Source organism: Pseudorasbora parva, chromosome 20 (genome assembly GCF_024679245.1).
Source record: "Pseudorasbora parva isolate DD20220531a chromosome 20, ASM2467924v1, whole genome shotgun sequence".
Taxonomy (NCBI): Eukaryota; Metazoa; Chordata; class Actinopteri; order Cypriniformes; family Gobionidae; genus Pseudorasbora; species Pseudorasbora parva.
Window position 1 is genome coordinate 31806495 of NC_090191.1, and position 19692 is coordinate 31826186.

At 36.3% G+C, this 19692-nt stretch overlaps 1 protein-coding gene across 12 annotated transcripts in view; it reads right to left on the reverse strand.

The window, feature by feature from the left end:
- Positions 1-16897, reverse strand: part of nrcama (neuronal cell adhesion molecule a) — a 57593-nt gene extending 40696 nt beyond the window's left edge. For all 12 annotated transcript variants that reach the window (XM_067428434.1, XM_067428438.1, XM_067428432.1 and 9 more), the window contains exon 1: positions 16741-16897. The gene's annotated coding sequence lies outside the window, so the exon portion shown is untranslated. The remainder of the gene's footprint in view (positions 1-16740) is intronic.
- Positions 16898-19692: the final 2795 nt, after the last annotated feature.

Here is a 19692-nt window from a genome sequence, read left to right on the forward strand (position 1 = left end):
ATTATATTTAATTGTTTACTATTTTAATACATTTAAAAATGTATTCCTGTGTTGGCAAACCTGAATTGTCAGCATCATTACTACAGTCTTAAGTGTCAAAAGATCCTTCAGAAATCCTTCTAATACGCTGATTTACTGTTCAGGAAACATGTATCATTATTATCAATGTTGAAAAGAGTTGTGTAAAAAAAATGCAGGATTCTTTGATGAATATAAAGTATAGAAGAACAGCATTTATCTAAAATAGAGAGCATTTCATTGGGATTATGAGGAAGACAAAAAAGAGATGAGAAACAAAAGAGAGATGGAGGAAGTGAACTAGAACTGTTGGCATGATGCCCCCTGGAGAGGCCACACAGTGCAATAAGACAGTTATTTGATTTTTATGTTAATGATGTGGTTGGAGCAAAGGCCACATGCCAAGAGAGAGATGGGATGGTAGGGTTTTGCTCACGGTTGTACAGTTCTCGAAAATCATCGTAATCATCTATATGCAACAAAAGCAGTGGAGCAACATTTCATTTTAAAGACTGAGACTATATATATTTATATTTCTGAGCAACTATAGCATCATAAAATTGATTTGGGAAGAAAATATAAATAATATGTGTGTGTGTGTGTGTGTGTGTGTGTGTGTGTGTGTGTGTGTGTGTGTGTGTGTGTGTGTGTGTGTGTGTGTGTGTGTGTGTGTGTGTGTGTGTGTGTGTGTGTGTGTGTGTGTTTGTGTTTGATTTCAGTTATTATTTAACTTGTATAAATTGTATACAGTATTCACAATTTTCTATTTATTTATATTTAGACAAAACAGTTTAAAGATTTCATAATGGCAATTTATACATTTTCAGCCACAATATTAAGATTATTTTTAGCATTTTTTTTAAGCCAGATGTCTTCCGTTTTACCTGCTTATTCAGTTGAATGGTTCATGAAAGCTCTCTCAATTCATTTTACCCGCTGATGACTTATGTGCCTTCCATTTCATTGATCTGCCTGTTTATATAAAGGTCACAGTTCTCAGAAAAACAGTCAATAAAACTGCATTCAGCCCTCTCTGATATGGTCAGCATGTATTGGCAATATTTTCCACACAAAGCGCTCATTACCACGCTGATCTTCATTTGTTCTGTAATCTAGATCACCCTTGGGTTTATAAAACAAGCAATGAACAACGACGGCAGAAATCAGCCCTTATCTCAGAGCAGCCGCATAACTCAGTCTCTCTTTAAGCTCCCTTACAAGCCACGCCGATCACACAACATCATCACCATGGAGACCCATCGCGGCAACGTGGCCCGGCGACGACGGGGCCACCACAGCGACCCCAACCCACCAGACATTAAGTCGGCACTCCGGAGAGAAACTAATCTTGTGTAGCATACAATGAGCGAGCCAGAAAGAACAAACCAAAGCAAAGAAGCAGACACAGAGGGAGAGTCAGCTGAGAGAAAGCTAATGAGAAACGTATTCTTCAAAAGAAAACACGACAAGCTGGTGGTAATAAAAAAAAAGAGAGTAGGAGAGATCACTCTGTGAGGAGCTATACATCTGATGGATGAGAGAGTAGAGGGTCAGGAAAGGCTTGTGGGATGGCTATTATTAGGCACACTAGAGGGAACAGGATTCTCCTTAAGCCAGTAACTCAGCTGATTGAGAAATCACCTCAGAGTGACTCCCTTAGGCTCGTGAATCACACCGGACACTCACGCCCCGTGGGCTGCAGACTGAACAGTAGCAAAGTCACACAAAAAAAAAGATGTCAGCCGAAAACATATCCCTGTTCACTGAGCATCCAAAGTGACATTCTTGATTATAATTTAGTTGGCAGTCAAACGCCAATAGAGTTCTTTGAAATATGCGTTTTTGTAATGACTATAATGTTTTTATTTGACTGATGTCCCTTTCACAATAAAAAATAAAATAAAATAAATAAATAAATAAATAATAGAAATATAAAAAAATATATTTTTATATAAAAAATATATATATAATATATATTAAGAAATATATTTATGAAATATAAAAAATATATATAAATAATATATTTTATATCAACTAAAGTTTATATGTGAACACTGTCCCTTTCCGAATACATAAAATAAATTAATAAAAATATTGTAATAATTAAAATAACCACTTGTTTATATTTTACTCTTGTCTCTTTCATTATACAAAACACAATATAATAAAACAATATAACAAATTATTTAATTTAAATAAAACAATTACTAAAACTTTTATTTGGACATTGTGTCTTTCAGAATACATAACAAAACACAATAAATTCTTTACATATATTCAAATACATTAAAAAAAAACACTACAAAAACCTCATCTTAATTTCATTTTAAAATCTTAGAGAGTATTAAGAAAAACAAAGACTGAAAATTTCCCTGCATTTTCCAGATGAAACTGCACATAGTTGTACATTTGGAAATCCAATTCACCATATTCCACCTGATTTCAAATCGACCCGGCGCAAAACAGATCTTATACATTCCTATCCATCATGAAATAACTCTAGCGTGTAAGTACCCCAATTCTGAAAATGTCATTGCATTTGTAATGTTTTAGTCCTGCAGCGACATTCCCAAGAAGAGATTTCTCTATGAAGGCTGACAACTGACAATAAATTAAGGGAATACCTTGACTCCAGACGGTGACTGTGAAAGTTTGAAGGTCCTGAATATAATTATTCACACAGCAGAAAGCCATTAATGCAGGATCACACTGCAACCTGCCAGATAATTGAATAAAAAGACAAGGTTTCCTTAAAAAGAATAGTTAAAGCAGTGTCTGCTGAGTAGACAAACATGTTAAGGTCACAGCATAAGCGCTATCAAAACAAACACCTCCATATAGGTTCGCAAATAAAAAAACAATTTGAAACAGTCAGCTATATCTGGCCTCTACCTGACAAAATGACAAAAGCGATTGTCCACAACAGAGCAGCGTATTAGAGCCCATTTAGCCTTATTTGTATCCAGTCAGGCTTGAGCAGGCAGCATTGTCATTTCTCTGGGCACGTCTGTGAATCTGACGCCTCTGGCAGCAACAGACACTCAGTGCGCACATGCAAAATGAATCGGAGTCTTGATTTCCATTATACAAAGTGGTTTTATTAAACCATGAGAGACCTGCATTCAAATTTGCGTCTGTCATGTGGACAGTGCTATAAATCAAGTGCACTGCAGACTGCAGTGTGTTGTGAAGCAGCTCTGACATGCCTTCACACCAATTTCATGGGCACAGATGCATGAGCCAGATAGATATGCAATTTTCCTTCTATGAATATTGAATTATCTTTATCTTTTTTTAAATGGTAACTGTTAAATTGAAATGCATTCTGAAAACAGCTAGTTGGTATAAGGTACCTTATAATGGGGGACATTTAAAAAAAGAAAAAAGTTTAATGTCTCCATACTCAGGCCCCAATTGAATTTTTTTAGTGACTGATCACATCTACCTTTTTCAGTTGGCCAAATTTAATTTCTGTGAATTGATGCAATTTAATTCACAGAAATTCAATTTGAACAAATAACATTTTTAGATGTTGTCATTCACTAGATTTTTTTTATTGGGCCTTACACATTTTATATATCTTACAAATACAGTGTAAAAAAAACTTTTTTTTATTTACCACACCTGCAACATTCTGTCACAATTCTGACTGTACCTAAATACATATCTCACAATTTCAATACTGTCAACAATCGTGACCAAAAAAAAGTATTTCTTACATTCTTAAAATTATAAATGGAACGTTTTTTGTTGCTGTTGTTGTTTGTTTCGTTTTTTTACTCAGATCAAAATATAACTTTCATAAAAATAAAGTGAAAATGAAATGTTACAAAAATCTAAAAGTGAATGAAAATGGTGACAGACATAATACTTACCCTCAGAAACTACATCAAATGTTTCACCATAATATTCCAATATAAGACTAGTCTTTCTTTGTAGAAAAACAAAAACAAACCTTGATTAAACAAACAGTCGACTGTTGACTTCTGCTCTGATGCTCTAGAGCCCTTGAAGGTCGTCTACATAACAGATTACAGGCTTGGCATGTGAAGTAGAAAGTGAAGTGCTATTCAAACTAAGAGCAAGACCAAGCCAAAGACTCAACTCAGGAACATCAGAGCTTTAGGATACAAATTGCAAACTAGTTGCCTGTTCTAGCACATACTGTACCTGACTAATGAATTAAAAAGAATATGTAGCTGCCAGACAACATTAGTAGTCTAAACTGTGATAAATTATTAAATGTTTATGCCACTAGCGTTGAACTGCCCTATTATCATCCAGAGTCAGCAACATTGGCCAGAGGTCTCATTGTTCTTTTTATCCCTCTCTTTCCCTTTACCTTAATAGCATCATTAAAAACAAAACAAAATCATAATTTGAGCTCTGTGGAAAATATAACCCAATGATTCATCAGCTTGAAAAAACTTTTAACTCCTCTTTAAATGAAACTGGCTCTATTTATGAATAGATAAACAGCAACAACAAAACAAACTACTCAATATTAACATAAGCATTCACAAAAAAGTGAAACAGAATATTTAATGCAGCAAAAAAATAGGGCAGGCTTGATTGGAAATGTAATAGTTTAAATAGAAAAGTGTAAATTTATATCAGAATGCCAAACATTAATTAACTTTTTAATATCTATCAAGATTTGCTGTTAGCTGTTAACATACATGTGGTATATCAAATGTTTTGACTGTATTAAATCATTAAAATTCTATATAAAAATAATATGTTTGCTAGCTTGACAAGCCAGACCCACATCAAGATGTTTGGTCTGGGAAATCAACATTGGCAGGGCTCAATCCGACGGGCGGCATAAATGGTTGTTTTTCAAACTCCCTCTGCACACAATTAAATAGCACTACAACCAACCAGAGCAACATGACGAGGAGCTAGTAGATAATTAAACTTTTGCCGTATCTGGTCAGCAAAACCCTGAACACATCTTTCCTTCTTAAGAATGACTTCAGTGCCGTTCTTTGTTCTTTTCTCAAAGAAAAGCTTAACTCTAAAGACTGCTGTTCGCCAGCTTTTTTATTTACAAGTAGCACGCAGAACATCTGCAACTCTGTGTTAAGGCTGCCAACCGACTCACATACACGATGTGATTGGCCTGACCAGAGTTTGGTTTTTCCAGCTCAGAAGTGTATTGAGAGTTGCTAGACTACACTCGCGGCAGATTAGATTTGCTGCTACTAGGGTGCTTCTAGATTTTTAGGCTATATGTTTGCAAGTTCAGCATTGAAAAACAATGCTACAGCCAGTTATTTTATTTTAAAATGTGCATGACGTTTCACAATGTCTGTTATTATTTTGGTCTGTGTGATTTTGCCCACTGCCGATTTACCCAATAGACCCTTTTCACAGACTATGATGACACATTTTAACAGTCATCAATATATGTAAATCCTGGAAAGTTTTTTTGTATTTTTTTTAAAAATGTATATACATTTATAACACTAATACTTTGTATTATATTACTTTTGCATTTAATTACAAAAAAACAAGTTACCGTGGCTGTGAGGGTGTTTCTTATACAGCGTCTATGGGAGTGATAGTAAAATCAACATCTTTCTCTCTTTTCACTGCCGTCATCAATCTTATTCTATTTGTTCCTTCTTTTTGAGAAAATTGGGACACAAAAATATATTTAAGGTATACTCTCATTCACAGCTATAAAAGTTAACCCAACTATGACTTCCGCTTTGAGAAACCCGGAATTGTGAAAAGGGTCAATAGCATTTCAACAAACCGGGTTGCCAGTCGATGGAAAACACAGAGTTTTGCAGCAATGGCAGATTCTACTCGACTTAAAAAGCCACGGCATCCAACAAAAAATCTTTATGAACTATGAGCATATTAATATGCAGATAAATCAACACATCAACTTACAGTGTAAGTCTCCTCTACTTCCATTGTCAATTGTGCTCGCTCCTGTTGCCTGCCCTCAATCTGGCATCCCACATCAGTGTTAAAGTGGGGGTGAAAAACTCAGTTTCAGTCAATCTCATGTCAGTCTGGAGTACCTATAGAGTAGTATTGCATTCTTCATATCTCCAAAACGTCTTTAGTTCTATCATATTTATAAAAGAAAGATAGGCTGTTCCGAGTCTTTCCAGAAAAAATAGAGCGGATGGAGGCGTATCGTGTGGGCAGAGCTAAAAAAATCATGAGCACGCGCAGATCACGCATTGAAAGCGTTCTGAAAGCTGTGACATCCTCAAGCGAGGAAAAGAAAACGTTACCAATAAACCATGGCTATCAACCAGATTCAACCATACATTAATGATCCAAAATCTGACCCAGAGGATGGAATTAAACATAATCAGCAGGAACAGCAGGACGTCTGTCTCTGTGGTACTGTAACTATTTAGCGGCTTGTCAACATTTGCGTGTGTTTACTTGTGGTTTATGAGGACATGATTTGGTTTATGGACTATTGTATGCGACTGAATGGTAGCAGTAGCAAGCGAAATGGTTTTGCATGTCAGACTAGTGTTTACATAGAAATCAATGGAATAGTAGCCCATTTTTAAAGAAGAAGTGCGCTTTGAGTTTTACAATAAACAAACAGACACGTATAGTGGTCAGCTAAACAAATGTATTTAAACACACGCCAAACATCGCATGCTCCATTAATAAATTAACTATACACGATATCCAACTAAGTTACACATAGACATTTGAAGCAGTTTTACTCACCGTCTGCTTCCAAAGCACGACTGTGAACCTTTATTGTTGGGACCGCTCCATTAAAAACACACTTCTTTGGTGACATTGTTAATTTGGTGAAGTCCTGTGACAGCAGTGAGTGTAGCATTTATGGGCGTGCATTTGCTCTCTTGGTCTGGTCGCGCGCGCACCCTTCCGGGAGAAGAGCCGGTATAAGGAAATTCCGCCCCATTTACGTCATGCAGACCCGTACTCGAAAAAAACTTTCCGAAACTTGTATTTCAATATTTTTGACACAGAAATACTCCCATCAAACGTCCATCTTAGTTTTCGAAACTTTGTCCATGTTTAAGATGGGAATCCAAGTCTTTAACAGTAAAACGCTCAGTATGCATGAAACAGCATTTCACCCCACTATTCTAATCCTTAGAGGTCAGTCTGTCTATATTGCCACTCTACTGACTAGCACAATCAATCATGGACTGTTACCTGCACTAAACCAAGTCCTAGCCATACCATACAAAATCTTGGACATAAACGCAATGCATCTCATATTTTTTTCCCACCACCATGACCCTTTAGGTGGTCCGTAAGTTCCCAATTAATCTTTAGAAGGATTCATAAAGGTTTTTATGCTTCAAAAGTTTCTCACAAACATATTTAAGCCCTATTAACCACACTGTCAGAACAAAAACATAAAAGCCAAAGAGATGTTACAGTCTGGAGTCAAATGAAAAAGTTAGTCATACTGTACGTAGGAGGGCCTGCATGTCTGAGTGTTTTCGATATTTATACCTCATAAATCATATGTCAGGAGTGACACTGTTATTCAATATAACTTTACTGCATTGATCGCCCGCACAGCAGCAAGTTCAGTCAATTCAAGCCTCTCTTTCTCCCAGCAAGTCTCCAGCCTTTCACCGCTCTATTCAAACGTTCATTCTGTTCTTCAGACTGAACACCCGCCAGATCCTGTCAATCTGAATTCAGTGGAAGTATCAGGGAGCTCATAAAACACAATGTGCACATGGAACTGCCATTATTTATAGACTATAAACTGCAATTCATTTGGGAACATAAAACAAAAAGCAGTTCAGTTAACACAAACGTATGATAGGCTCAGTTAACTTTTTATTAATTAAAAATATTTTTATTTAATCTGTTCTATTTATTTAGGTTTTTTAAAAAAAAAAGCTAAATTAAATCTTTTCAAATATTTAACCTGCCTATACGTATCCCTGTAATCTTACTAAACTTGAACAATGTAACTGACACACATTTGTTTCATTTTTAAAAGAAAAGATAAAGAGGCACATGACTCCAATAGCATATTTTTAGAAATTAATACTAAAAATGTTGGGCTTTCCCAGAACTGATATTATTTTATGGGTTAAAAAGGAAAAGAGAGACAAAGAGAGGTTGGGAAAGCTCAGTTTATGGTGTCTATATCAGTTTCAGAGGGTGTGAATGCGAATGAGGACAGTCAAGTCTGCTAAGAGTGATTTAAGGATGTAAAGTTGTACAAGTTATAAACATAAAGATCTTCATTTTTAGAGACAAATATGCATAATGGTAGACATGATCATATATAATTAAGAAACTATTCATCTAAAATTCTGAATCCTCAAAAAACAAAAACAAGGCAGTATATCTGATAATCTGACAATATCAGAAACATGATGCTAGTAAGTTAAACTACTTAAATGTTCTCAGTTATTGTTGGTGGTTTGGTTTTCTGCAATAAAAGTAGGACAAAACTGGGAGATACAAAATATAAAAACATTTTAGTGCTACATAACTGGTGGAAAATAATCTTTAATTTGATATAGCTCATGTGAATGAATTTTCACAGTTGACAAGGCATTCAGATATGAAGCTCAAAACATCATTAAATTCTGCAGAAGTCAGTCTGGAGTGAGTCTCGAGTGCACAGGGGAGTTTGAGGTCTTCAAAGCAGGAAGTTGGATTATTTTAGACCTCCATTGTGATTCACAGACATGCTATAGACAGAAACCAGCTGCCAAGGCTTTCTGGAAAACTTTTAAAGGCAAAAACATGCTTGTGACTCACATTAGATCAACATTAAACCCCTATCAAAGCATACAGGAGTGTTTGGAGAGTGTTTGGAACAAGGGAGGATACAGGGTTCAAGAAGGAGGCCAGGAGGACAAGAACAGAAACCTGTCCCACAGGAGCGAAATTTCACAGGGCTTGTGGGCGCCATGACCTCCGAGTTATTTACACCAAGTCATAAAATCAACACACATCTCTCCAAAGCAGCAAGCAGGCCACAGACCACAGCTCTCAAATACCCATAAATCAGCAGGGTAAAAACACAATGATTCCATGCCAATTTAAATATTTCACATTTCTCCGTGGTTAGGTTGGTCGGACGTTAGACGTTTTGCAACTAAACGCACGTTCTTGAGATGACACTGCTCTGTTGACACTAAAACACAAAGAACCAGTGTCTGAAAAGGTTTGTTACTTCTTATTGAAGCAACTTCAAAAATGTACATTATATAATTATTCATTCATATCAATAGTTAATAACAAATTTATTGTGTTTTAAAATGTAATTTATTCCTGTTGTGGCTTTCAGCTGTCATTAATTTAGTCTTGTGTAGTAATCTTTCAGAAATAATTCTAATATACTGAAATCTTTAGTTTAATATGCTAAACTTTATAGTTAAAGACTGAAATCTTTAGTTAACTTACATTAAAATGACTTAAAATAATAAGTTGAATCTTGTATAACTTGCATAATTGCATAAAAAAATTTATATTTGTCATAATTTATTGATCATATAATTTTTTACAGTGCACACACACACACACACACACACACACACACACACACACACACACACACACACACACACACACACACACACACACACTCTCTTACAAATTAAGATTCATAATATTATCATGTGGTGTCCCAGATATCACCATCGTATTGTATTGCTCTATTCAGATTCCCACTCCTAAAGATTACTACAAAATCAAAGAATTACATCTTGAACAGTTATTAACAATTATGTTACAGAAGCATAATTTAATTGCAGACACAGACACCGAGACCCGTGGGAAAATAAGAGGGAGTGATCATAAATGATAATTTTCTTCTTCAGCATGGGTGAGAGCGTGTGCACGGTGGTGAAACACCAGTATATAAAACGCACTTCATCATAAATGGCCCTGAAAACCATCACAGGATAAAAAAATCCACAATTCAATAGTTTTTTCCAATAACTATGTTATGTAAAGAGATACTCTCTTGGTGCATGAGAGGACAGGGTGCTAACCTCACCCTGAAAAATGACTAGCTTCTGCTTTCAGTCACCGAATTAGCAGATGACATTATCAGGGCTTCAGTACATAGACAGGCACAGAGAATAATGCCTCATCCAATCACTGGACTGAAAAAGAAGTGCATTGTGGGGCAGAGAGCACATCAGTCTCATGATATAAGTGGGGCAATTGTTACTCAGCTTGCTAGGGATATTGTTGTACAAATCATCTGGTAGCAGTTTTTAGCAATTCATTGCATTTATTAACAGATTTGCCTTTTTACCCAAAAATGCACTAAGGCTGAACTCACTGTGTTCTCCATATCGGCTTCCATAATGGTTAAACATAAAAGATAACATTCCTTTCCTATAAACAGTCCTAGATTTGAACTCTAGAGCAAACCTCAAACGGAGCACATTTCCTCCACTGCAAGAGCTTGTATTTGTGGTTAGTGTTGAAGTCAGTGGATTGAAAGAGAACAAATGAACTAAGGGTACGTTTACACGACAACCATGTACTAAAAACAGAGAAGCTTTTCCTTTGCATTTTTCGTGTACAGATGACACCATTGTCAAAATGATCCTTGTTCCTTTGGATCTACGAAAATGAATAAAAACGCTGTGTAGCAGGCCATAGTTGGCGATGTCACATTTTTTAAAGAAACACTACGTGCCTATAGACTGAACATGTAATACACATGCACATCACATGGATGTAGTGTCCATGATGTCACCTGATTCTGAAAAGCCGTTTTCAGGCATGAAGTAGGGCCGAGCCAGCTGTTGCAAATGGGCATAGAGGCGGGACGTGGCTGGAACTGAGGTGACGTGATGACTAACAGACAGCAGACAAACGGCTATCAAGTCACTGAAAGTACCCAAGCCCTTAATTATGCAGAACTTTAAGGCTTTATATAATGTAAACGAATGAGCAAAAAAAAAAAAATCACCACCCTTACAGTTTTCAGGAAGGGCAAAATTAGCCGTATAGACCAAAACCACAATCTGTACAAGGCTGTAAATGTTTTTTTCTGCTGTAAAATCCGGCATTTTAACATGAGGCTCAATGAGATTCTGCTCCCTTCTGGAGTCTGTCTCTAGTGGCCAGTCGATGAATTCCAGTTTAAGTCACTTCAATTTTGACTTCAAGAGAAACTGGGTGAGGTTGCCACTTGCCGCTTTCACAAATTTACATTTTTGTAGTTTACATAAAGGTTTCTTTTTTTTTAACGTGCAATTTAAAATTAGTTTTCAAATGTTTGCGCTATCAAGCTCCTCAAATTAAATTCATGAGATGAGATGACAGTTGTAACTGTATTAAAGATGTAAAAATGTATCATCTTAACCTTATTATAAAAAATAAATAGTACAGCCTAGTACATATATACATAAATATGGGTCAAATGTAAACATTTATCCAATGCATTTTTGCAGTGCTGCATTTTTCTTAGCTCATACGTCATAAATCATGCCAGACAGATGTAGCTAAAAGAGTACTCCAACTAGGATGCCACATATTTCTTGCAGATTTCATCACCAAATTACAGTGTGTTATAAAGTAATTCAATTAGAACCATTCAGCTTTTGCACTGACTAAAATAACACACATTTATCATATAGCACATGAAATAAATCACTTCTGCTAAGAGAAATTAGTCACTATATAAGCAGTCTGTCATGTAACATTGCTGATCACAGCTTTTTCAATTCTGAAGGAGCAAAATCAGTCACAACCCATCAGAATCCAATAATATTTGATTCTAGAGAACATATTTAATCAATAATATTCATGCTCTGACAGGGTTTCATCAGTAGTTGTGTACTTACTAATTTTCCTCAAAATTCCACAACTAAATTCAGTCCTTTCAGTGATTTTTCAAAGTTGCAATGCCAATTACTTGCAATTTCACTTTTATTGTTTGTAAAAGTTTCTACACCAAAAGTTCAAAAAACACCACATTAAAATAGTCCATGTGACTACAGTGGTTCAACCTTAATTTTATGAAGCCACGTGAATACTTTTTGTGCACAAAAACAAACAAAAATAACGACTTTATTCAACAATGTTTTCATGTCTGTGCCAGTCTCAGCTTGGTGAAACCATAAAATTTCACCAAAATTTCACTAATGCTTAAAAACGTCTTAAAAACACAAATCACCAGCTGGTTGGTTGAAAGAGAGAGGCATAATCACATGATGCCATAAACATGTTGTCCATCTTCAGACATGTTTGACCTTAATCTCCACTAATCGTTTATCAACCATGAGGAAACAAAAATAGTTCACTGACAGCTTATGTTTTTTGTTTTTTTTAAAGATAACATGTAAAGACAGGCATGTGAACAAAGATGTTACATGTGGCCATACTTAATACATCTGTAATCCCAGTGATATGCTATATTATGCAGTCTGATCTGAAACGAAATAGAGGAAAAATGATGATACCATAGCAAAACACTTGTTATATTTCCACTGGCAATACCATGTCACAAAGACTATTGTTCACTAATCTACCACACCTAGCATGTAAGCTAGAATTACACTAAGTTCATTTCGCTTAGATGCTATGATGCATTAAAATCAGGACACAAGGTACATGTGGCATATTTGCAGAGCAATTACAAACATGCAAATGTCTAGCCTGCCATGCCAATGGCAGCTGGTGCAATGTGTCTATGTAAATATCCAGCATCTGAACTTACTGAGTCACAAGCACTCCAAAACCACAGCAAAAGCTATTTATTTCTTTCCCTGTAATCCTCTTCTTGCATTATTGTCCAGTCATTCCATTCCAGATGGTAAAATAGTGCATGAGAAAGCAAAGGTCCATGATGAAGCACAGCTGGCTCGGTGACACATACCTGGTGCCTGTTGTGCTTCATTGGCAATGCTATTTATTTCCATCCAAGAACCCCCCCTTAAAAAGTGTTTGATGCGTCTCCACCTGGACTCTGTGCAGAATACAATTTTAAGGACGAGGCTTAGTTTTGATAGACAGCGATATAAACATAGAAAGAAAATACATTTGAATATGAAAGGTCATTTTCTATTTAAAATACTATTTTTGGCCAGATCAGATGGATTTCATGGCGCAATGACAAAGTGAGTGTAAATTATAATTAATTGTATCAAATCACGCCAAACTGAGACATTCAGAGCTAGTAAAGAATTATAAATCAAATTTAACCTAAAAATAATACAAATGAAATAATAATATTTACACCTCAAAATATAAAGAAACTGTTCACTGCTCCACAAATGGCTTCCTGTTCCTGTCTTCAGCTCTGATATCTCTCTCAACTGCATTACCCGGGCATTCGCTCTCACACAGACTAATTTCTGTTGTTACAGCCCTATACAAATGCTAATTAAAAATTGCCATGAAAAGCTAAATGGGAAAGTATTCTCATCTCGCTAAGGGACTACACAAAGTAACAGCTGTTATGCACACGTGCATAGTAATATCCCATTGCCATGCACATGAAAGCAAGTGTCCCATATTTTCGCAATCATTAATCATCATTCAGTTTTGTCAATGTTAGACCGCCTGCAGGTCATCTATGAAGCCATCAGAGCATTTAAAATCCATGAAAAATGACAATGAATTAGTGCAGAGCAATAAACAGCAAAACAATAATTTATCCTACCAAACTGCAGTGTAAATGTCAAAATGAAATACACTATATTGACAAAAGTTTTGGGATGCCTGCCTTATGTGGAGTTGGTCCACTTTTTGCAGCTATATCAGCTTCAACTCTTCTGGGAAGGCTTTTCACAAGGTTTAGGGTGTGTTTATGGGAATTTTTGACTATTGTTCTAGAAGTGCATTTGTGGGGTCAGGCACTAATGTCAGACAAGAAGGCTTGGCACACTCGAATTCATCCCAAAGGTGTTTTATCGGGTTGAGGTGTAACCATACACACACACAGGCAAGTCAAGATCCACCACACCAAACTAGCTTATCCATGTCTTTATGGACCTTGCTTTGTGCACTGGGGCACAGTCATGTTGAAAAAGGATTCCCCAAACTGTTCCCACAAAGTTGGGAGCATGAAGTTGTCCAAAATGTCTTGGTATGCAAAAAGAGTTCCTTTCACCGGAACTAAGTAGCCAAGACCAACCACTGAAAAACAACCCCCACACCATAACCCCCCTCCACCAAACTTTACACTTGGCACAGACTCATCCATCGGATTGCCAGACAGAGAAGCATGATTCGTCACTCCAGAGAACATGTCTCCACTGCTTTGGAGTCCAGTGTCAGCATGCTTTACACTGCATCCGATGCTTTGCATTGCACTTGGTTATGTAAGGCTTGGACGCAGCTGCTTGGCCATGGACACCCATTAAGCTATCTACACACTTTTCTTGAGATATTCTGAAGGCCACATGAAGTTTGGAGGTCTATAGCTATTGACTCTGCAACTGTTTGATTACTGACATTCTTCAAAATATATTATTTTGTGTTCAGCAGAAATTCATACAGGTTTGGAACAACTTGAGTGTGTGAGTAAATGATGATGGGTTTTTTTGGGTGTGAATTAACCCTTTAAGCACAAACAATGAAGAGGTTTTTGAAGCGGTGACCTAAAGAGAGAATGTAAAAATCAAAGAGTGCAAAAACAAATAAGCTATAGACAATTTCCTGAAGTTTTATTTAAAAAATATACCTCTAAATCTTATCGCCAATCCTAATTAAATCACATTTGTCATACAACAGCCTGTAACCTCATAAACAGATTACATTCTGGCACGTTTAGCATAATGATGCGTATTAATTTACACCTGAGGCCCATTAAAAACACTGAACATTACAGTTGGCTTGTGTTTCCTTACTTGACAGACAATAACAAATGTACCTTTTTGCATCGTCCATTTGTGGGTTTTCGATATTTTAATCTTTCTTCATACCTAAATAGTGTCTGATATTGGAGTATTATTAAGCATGATGGGATAACAAAGCAAATATTCCTTTGTCTGGCTATCACCAGACCAAGCTAAATCCTTTAAGACTGAACATTGGTCTGGGGAGTCTGCTCTGTATTTTATACTGCACAAGAGGTGTGATCAACGAGCATAATTCAAATGACTCTGTACACAATTGAATAGTCCTTAAACCAATCAGACCACAAGAGGCGTGATCATTGAGCATAATTCAAATGACTCTCTACACAATTGGATAGTCCTTCAACCAATCAGACCACAAGATGCATGATAAACGGCCGGGCATTGATCAATTGCTTCTCAATCCTTCATTGTGTGAAATCCTTCAATAGCGCAGCAGGTGGATAAGTCAGACCATGATTGGTTCCCGCAAATGTGTATAAGAAGCAGGATAAATTAATGTACAGGTTTCCAGACTAAGCTGCAGGGCGAAATCAAATCGGGCTGGGTTTATCCAGACAAAATTATTCTTGTTTAATTTTCTCAAAATGCTCAACCATTCAATTCAAACCGGATACCCATGTTTGTAAAATCATTTTTTTTTTAATTGAATTCCCTGACTTTTTTTGTTGTCAGTTTAATTCAATTAATTAAGTTACCTGGTTGCACTCCAACCCAAGTTGGGTTGAAAATCGACAAACCCAGAAATTCACTGGTTTGAACGCAGTGAATGGACCCATTCAAACAACCAAATTTCTGGGTTTGTCCATTTTCAACCCAACTTGGGTTGTTTTTAAGTTTTTAACCCAGCATTTTTTTAAAAAAACAATGTGTTAATACAATTATAGAGATCAGCAGAAACTCAAAATATTATCTGAACCACATCAGCTAAGAACCAACATTTGGTCCCAAAATAGGTGGATCATATTTTAGTTAAATGTTACAGTTTGTTTGTTTATTTATTTATTTTCTAAATTTTCCTAATTAAATGTTGATCTTTTTTTACATAAAATGCTAAAAAAAGGGAATGTATTTAGACGTCCCAGTTTTGGTAACAGGGTTGCAAAACATACAAACACCATAGAAAAGGAATTGCTTAAATAATATTTTGTTTTATTTCCTGAAGGTTAGCATACTGTCATATATATATATATATATATATATATATATATATATATATATATATATATATATATATATATATATATATATATATATATATATATATATATAATTTATTTTATTTTTTAAGAGCGTAGGCTCCATTTGCCTCATATTGATAAATACCTGGATTTTTTTTTAAACAAAGACATGAAAGAAAAAATTCAATAATGAAAGAGCCTTGTTCCCGTTGTCTTTTGTGGGGTATTCTATATGACTGACGGTTTTCATGCAATGACAGTCACAAGGTCCATCTAGCTCTCTAATGAAAATGAATAAATACCCAATTCAAATATTTACATTTTACAAATGCGCCATTATGAACAAATATTGAGGGTGAAGCCAGAGAATGACGGGAACACCTGCTGGAGACCGAGCAAGATTTCAATGAAACATGGACTTAATGGACCGTTTATCGTGTCAATAAAACACGACACACAATAAAAGCTACATTTCAAACGCCGTTCAGATAACTGTTAAATGGACAAGTTCTGTGGCATTTCGAAGAAACGTATCCTTTGTGAGACCTGCCATATTGCCGTGAAAATCCGCATCATCATCGGTTGCCATGGGAGAAGCACGACTGGATGCTCCTCGTCGACTCAAATACTGCACCTACTGCGCATTCTCCTCACGAAAAACGTCTCGCAACAAACTCTAAGAGAATAAAGCTGGATTCAAGATAATGAAACGTAAAACTCACCGACTAAAACGATGAATCCTCGACCCGTCCGGTGTCATGAGATTGATGTACGTTTGGCGTGTTGTGTAGTGGGCGCGCACCGCAGCTCGTCTTTCTCCTCGAGCGCTCCTGCTGCTGTCAAACGCGCAGCGCCGTCACGCGCACGCTCAGTGCAGGCGCATCTGCAGCGACGCAAGAGACTAATCACCGTTCGAGGAGCTTCAAGCAGACAGGCGCAGGACACACACACAGATACACACACCCACTAACTACACACTACAGAGAACACTCTCTGTGTATTCCTAACGTAAAAAGAACTAGACTACGGTTTAAAAGTTTGTTTGTTTTTGAAAGAAACATCTACTTAATGTATCTTTTTGGAGGCCATGAGTCTAAATCAGACTAAATTATGTTTTCTGAAAACGTAAAAATGCACAAAGTTTTGTGTGATGTGTAGGGTTAGGGGTAGGTTTAGTGTAGGGAGAAAATACAGTTTGTACAATAACAATCATTTTAAAATAATTTCTATGATTTTGTCTATGGAAAGTCCCCATACAAAATGAAAAACTCATTACTTGGCAAATAAGTGTTAATGTGCTTAATAATACAACAGCGCAGTGTGTGTGTGCGTGTGCGCGTGTGTGTGTGTAAAAAAAAATTATTTTCCATTTCAGTAAAAGTACAGTCATAGAAGTACCAATTCAACTCACATCTACAATTTTCAGTCTACACAATTATCTAAATTACTTTGTCAAAGCCGTATTTAACCTTGTGTTTTTGTGCAGATGGATAGAGTTGCTTTGTGTTTTTTTTTCCTTTCTTCTCAATGCAGGACATGATTTATGAAAGCTTAGTGGTTTGGCAATGAAAGTGAAAATGAGTATGTTAGTCCCCACTGAACAGCATCATGTCTAAAGCCTATGAAGCCACATCTTCTCAAAACGTGAATAGATGTATCTACTTACTGAATATGAAATATATTTTTTTTCTCAAGAGTCCTGATCTTTCATGGAACATTTGTAATATCAGGGAACATGTAGGCTGATATATATATAAGGTCTAAAACACAGCAGATGACAAATAGTTACATAAGTAAGGATATGGAAGTATTATGTTTACTGAACTAAAGAATAACAAACTAGCATGTATGGGTGTGAAAATGAAGGACATGAAAACTAAAGTCTAACTAAAATTTTAAACAAGCCTGTACTGACAGGCTACCTAAAGTGCACTCTCAATACGATCTGAGCTCACGTCTCTCTGAGGTAACGCAGACTAGCTTTGTTTATACATCCTACTTCCTAAATTGGTTTGCAGATGGCTTGGAAAACATATATCATCTAGAAATAATTCATACAGTATGTCCCAGAACCAACCAGTATTGCTTATACAGTCTGTTCTTTTTCCAGCAAGGGAATTTTTGAGAGGCTGATCACTGTCCCGCCTTTCGGATGAGACGTTAAACCGAGGTCCTGACTCTCTGTGGTCGTTAAAAATCCCAGGATGTCCTTCGATAAAGAGTAGGGATGTAACCTCGGCATTCTGGCCAAATTTGCCCATTGGCCCCTGTCCATCATGGCCTCCTAATAATCCCCCTCTCCTGATTGGCTTCATCACTCTGTCTCCTCTCCGCCATAAGCCGGTGTGTGGTGAGCGTTCTGGCGCAATATGGCTGCCGTCGCATCATCCAGGAGATTCCCCCCTTCAATGTAAAGCGCTTTGGGTGTCTAAAAAGCACTGTATAAATGTAATGAATTATTATTATTATTATTACTGCAGAGCCACAGCATTAAACTTTTTTAATTTAAAGTTCAAGGTAAATTGTACGTAATCCGGGAAACATGCAAGTATCTTCTGTTGCATTCGAAGGGCAGTAAAGTGATAAAAAAAAAAGTATATTTAAACAAAATAAGAACAATTTTGACTTCTTCCCCCTGTTCAAAAGTTTTCACCCCCGGCTCTTAATGTATCATGTTTCCTCAATTGTCTTTGGTGTGAAAAGATGAATCTCAAAATCAAACAGTCCACTAGCATCTATCAACTAGCTCCGCTTCACGTTGCTCTGGTTGGTTGTAGCGCTATCCAATTGCATGCAGAGGGAGTTTGAAAGACAACTGTTTATCCCACCTCTCGGATTAAGTCCTGTCAATGGTGAGTTTCCAGACCCAACATCTTGATGCGGGTCTGTCTTGTCAGGCTACAGTTCAACTGTTTAGGACAAAAAAGGGACTCATGAACAACCATAAAAAAAAAATTATAAAAAAAAACACCCATCGTGTATAATCCATGTATTAATGTATTATAAACGCAACACTTTTAAAAAAAAAATGTGTAGTTTTATCACACAGCACAATGCCACAGCTATCACAAGTTTGAGGGAGTGTGCAATTGGCATGCTGACTGCAGGAATGTCTACCAGAGTAGTTGCCCATGAATTAAATATTAATTTCTCTAACAGCCACATAGAAAAACTTTTAGATCTTTGAGTTCAGGTCATGAAAAATGGGGGCAATAACAAAAGTGTTGCATTTATAATTTTTTCAGAGTGTATGTACAGTTCTGGAAAAAATGAAGACCACTTAATATAGATTTCTTAACGTTGACATCTGATCTCTGTGTGTGATGAATAAAAAAAAAACATAATTTAAAAAAAGAGCAACAGTTCTGACACTTATATAAATCATTTCATACCACAGGTGTAAAAGTGCACGAGTGCGATTCTTTGTGCTGATTCAACCATGTTCGCTTCTTATTAGTCTCTAAAAATATCATAAACCTTACAGCAGGGAACAAAAACAGAAACTTGAAGTCCAACGTTTTCAGTTGGGGATCTTCAGAGGTGACGAAATGGTTGAACTGGGTTCTAGATTACATAGGGAATGAGATATAATTACACTTTCATGTATGAATTTGCAAAGTAGATGAGAAAACATTCAGTTCTATTTTGTGCAAGAGAAATCATATTTTTTGCAG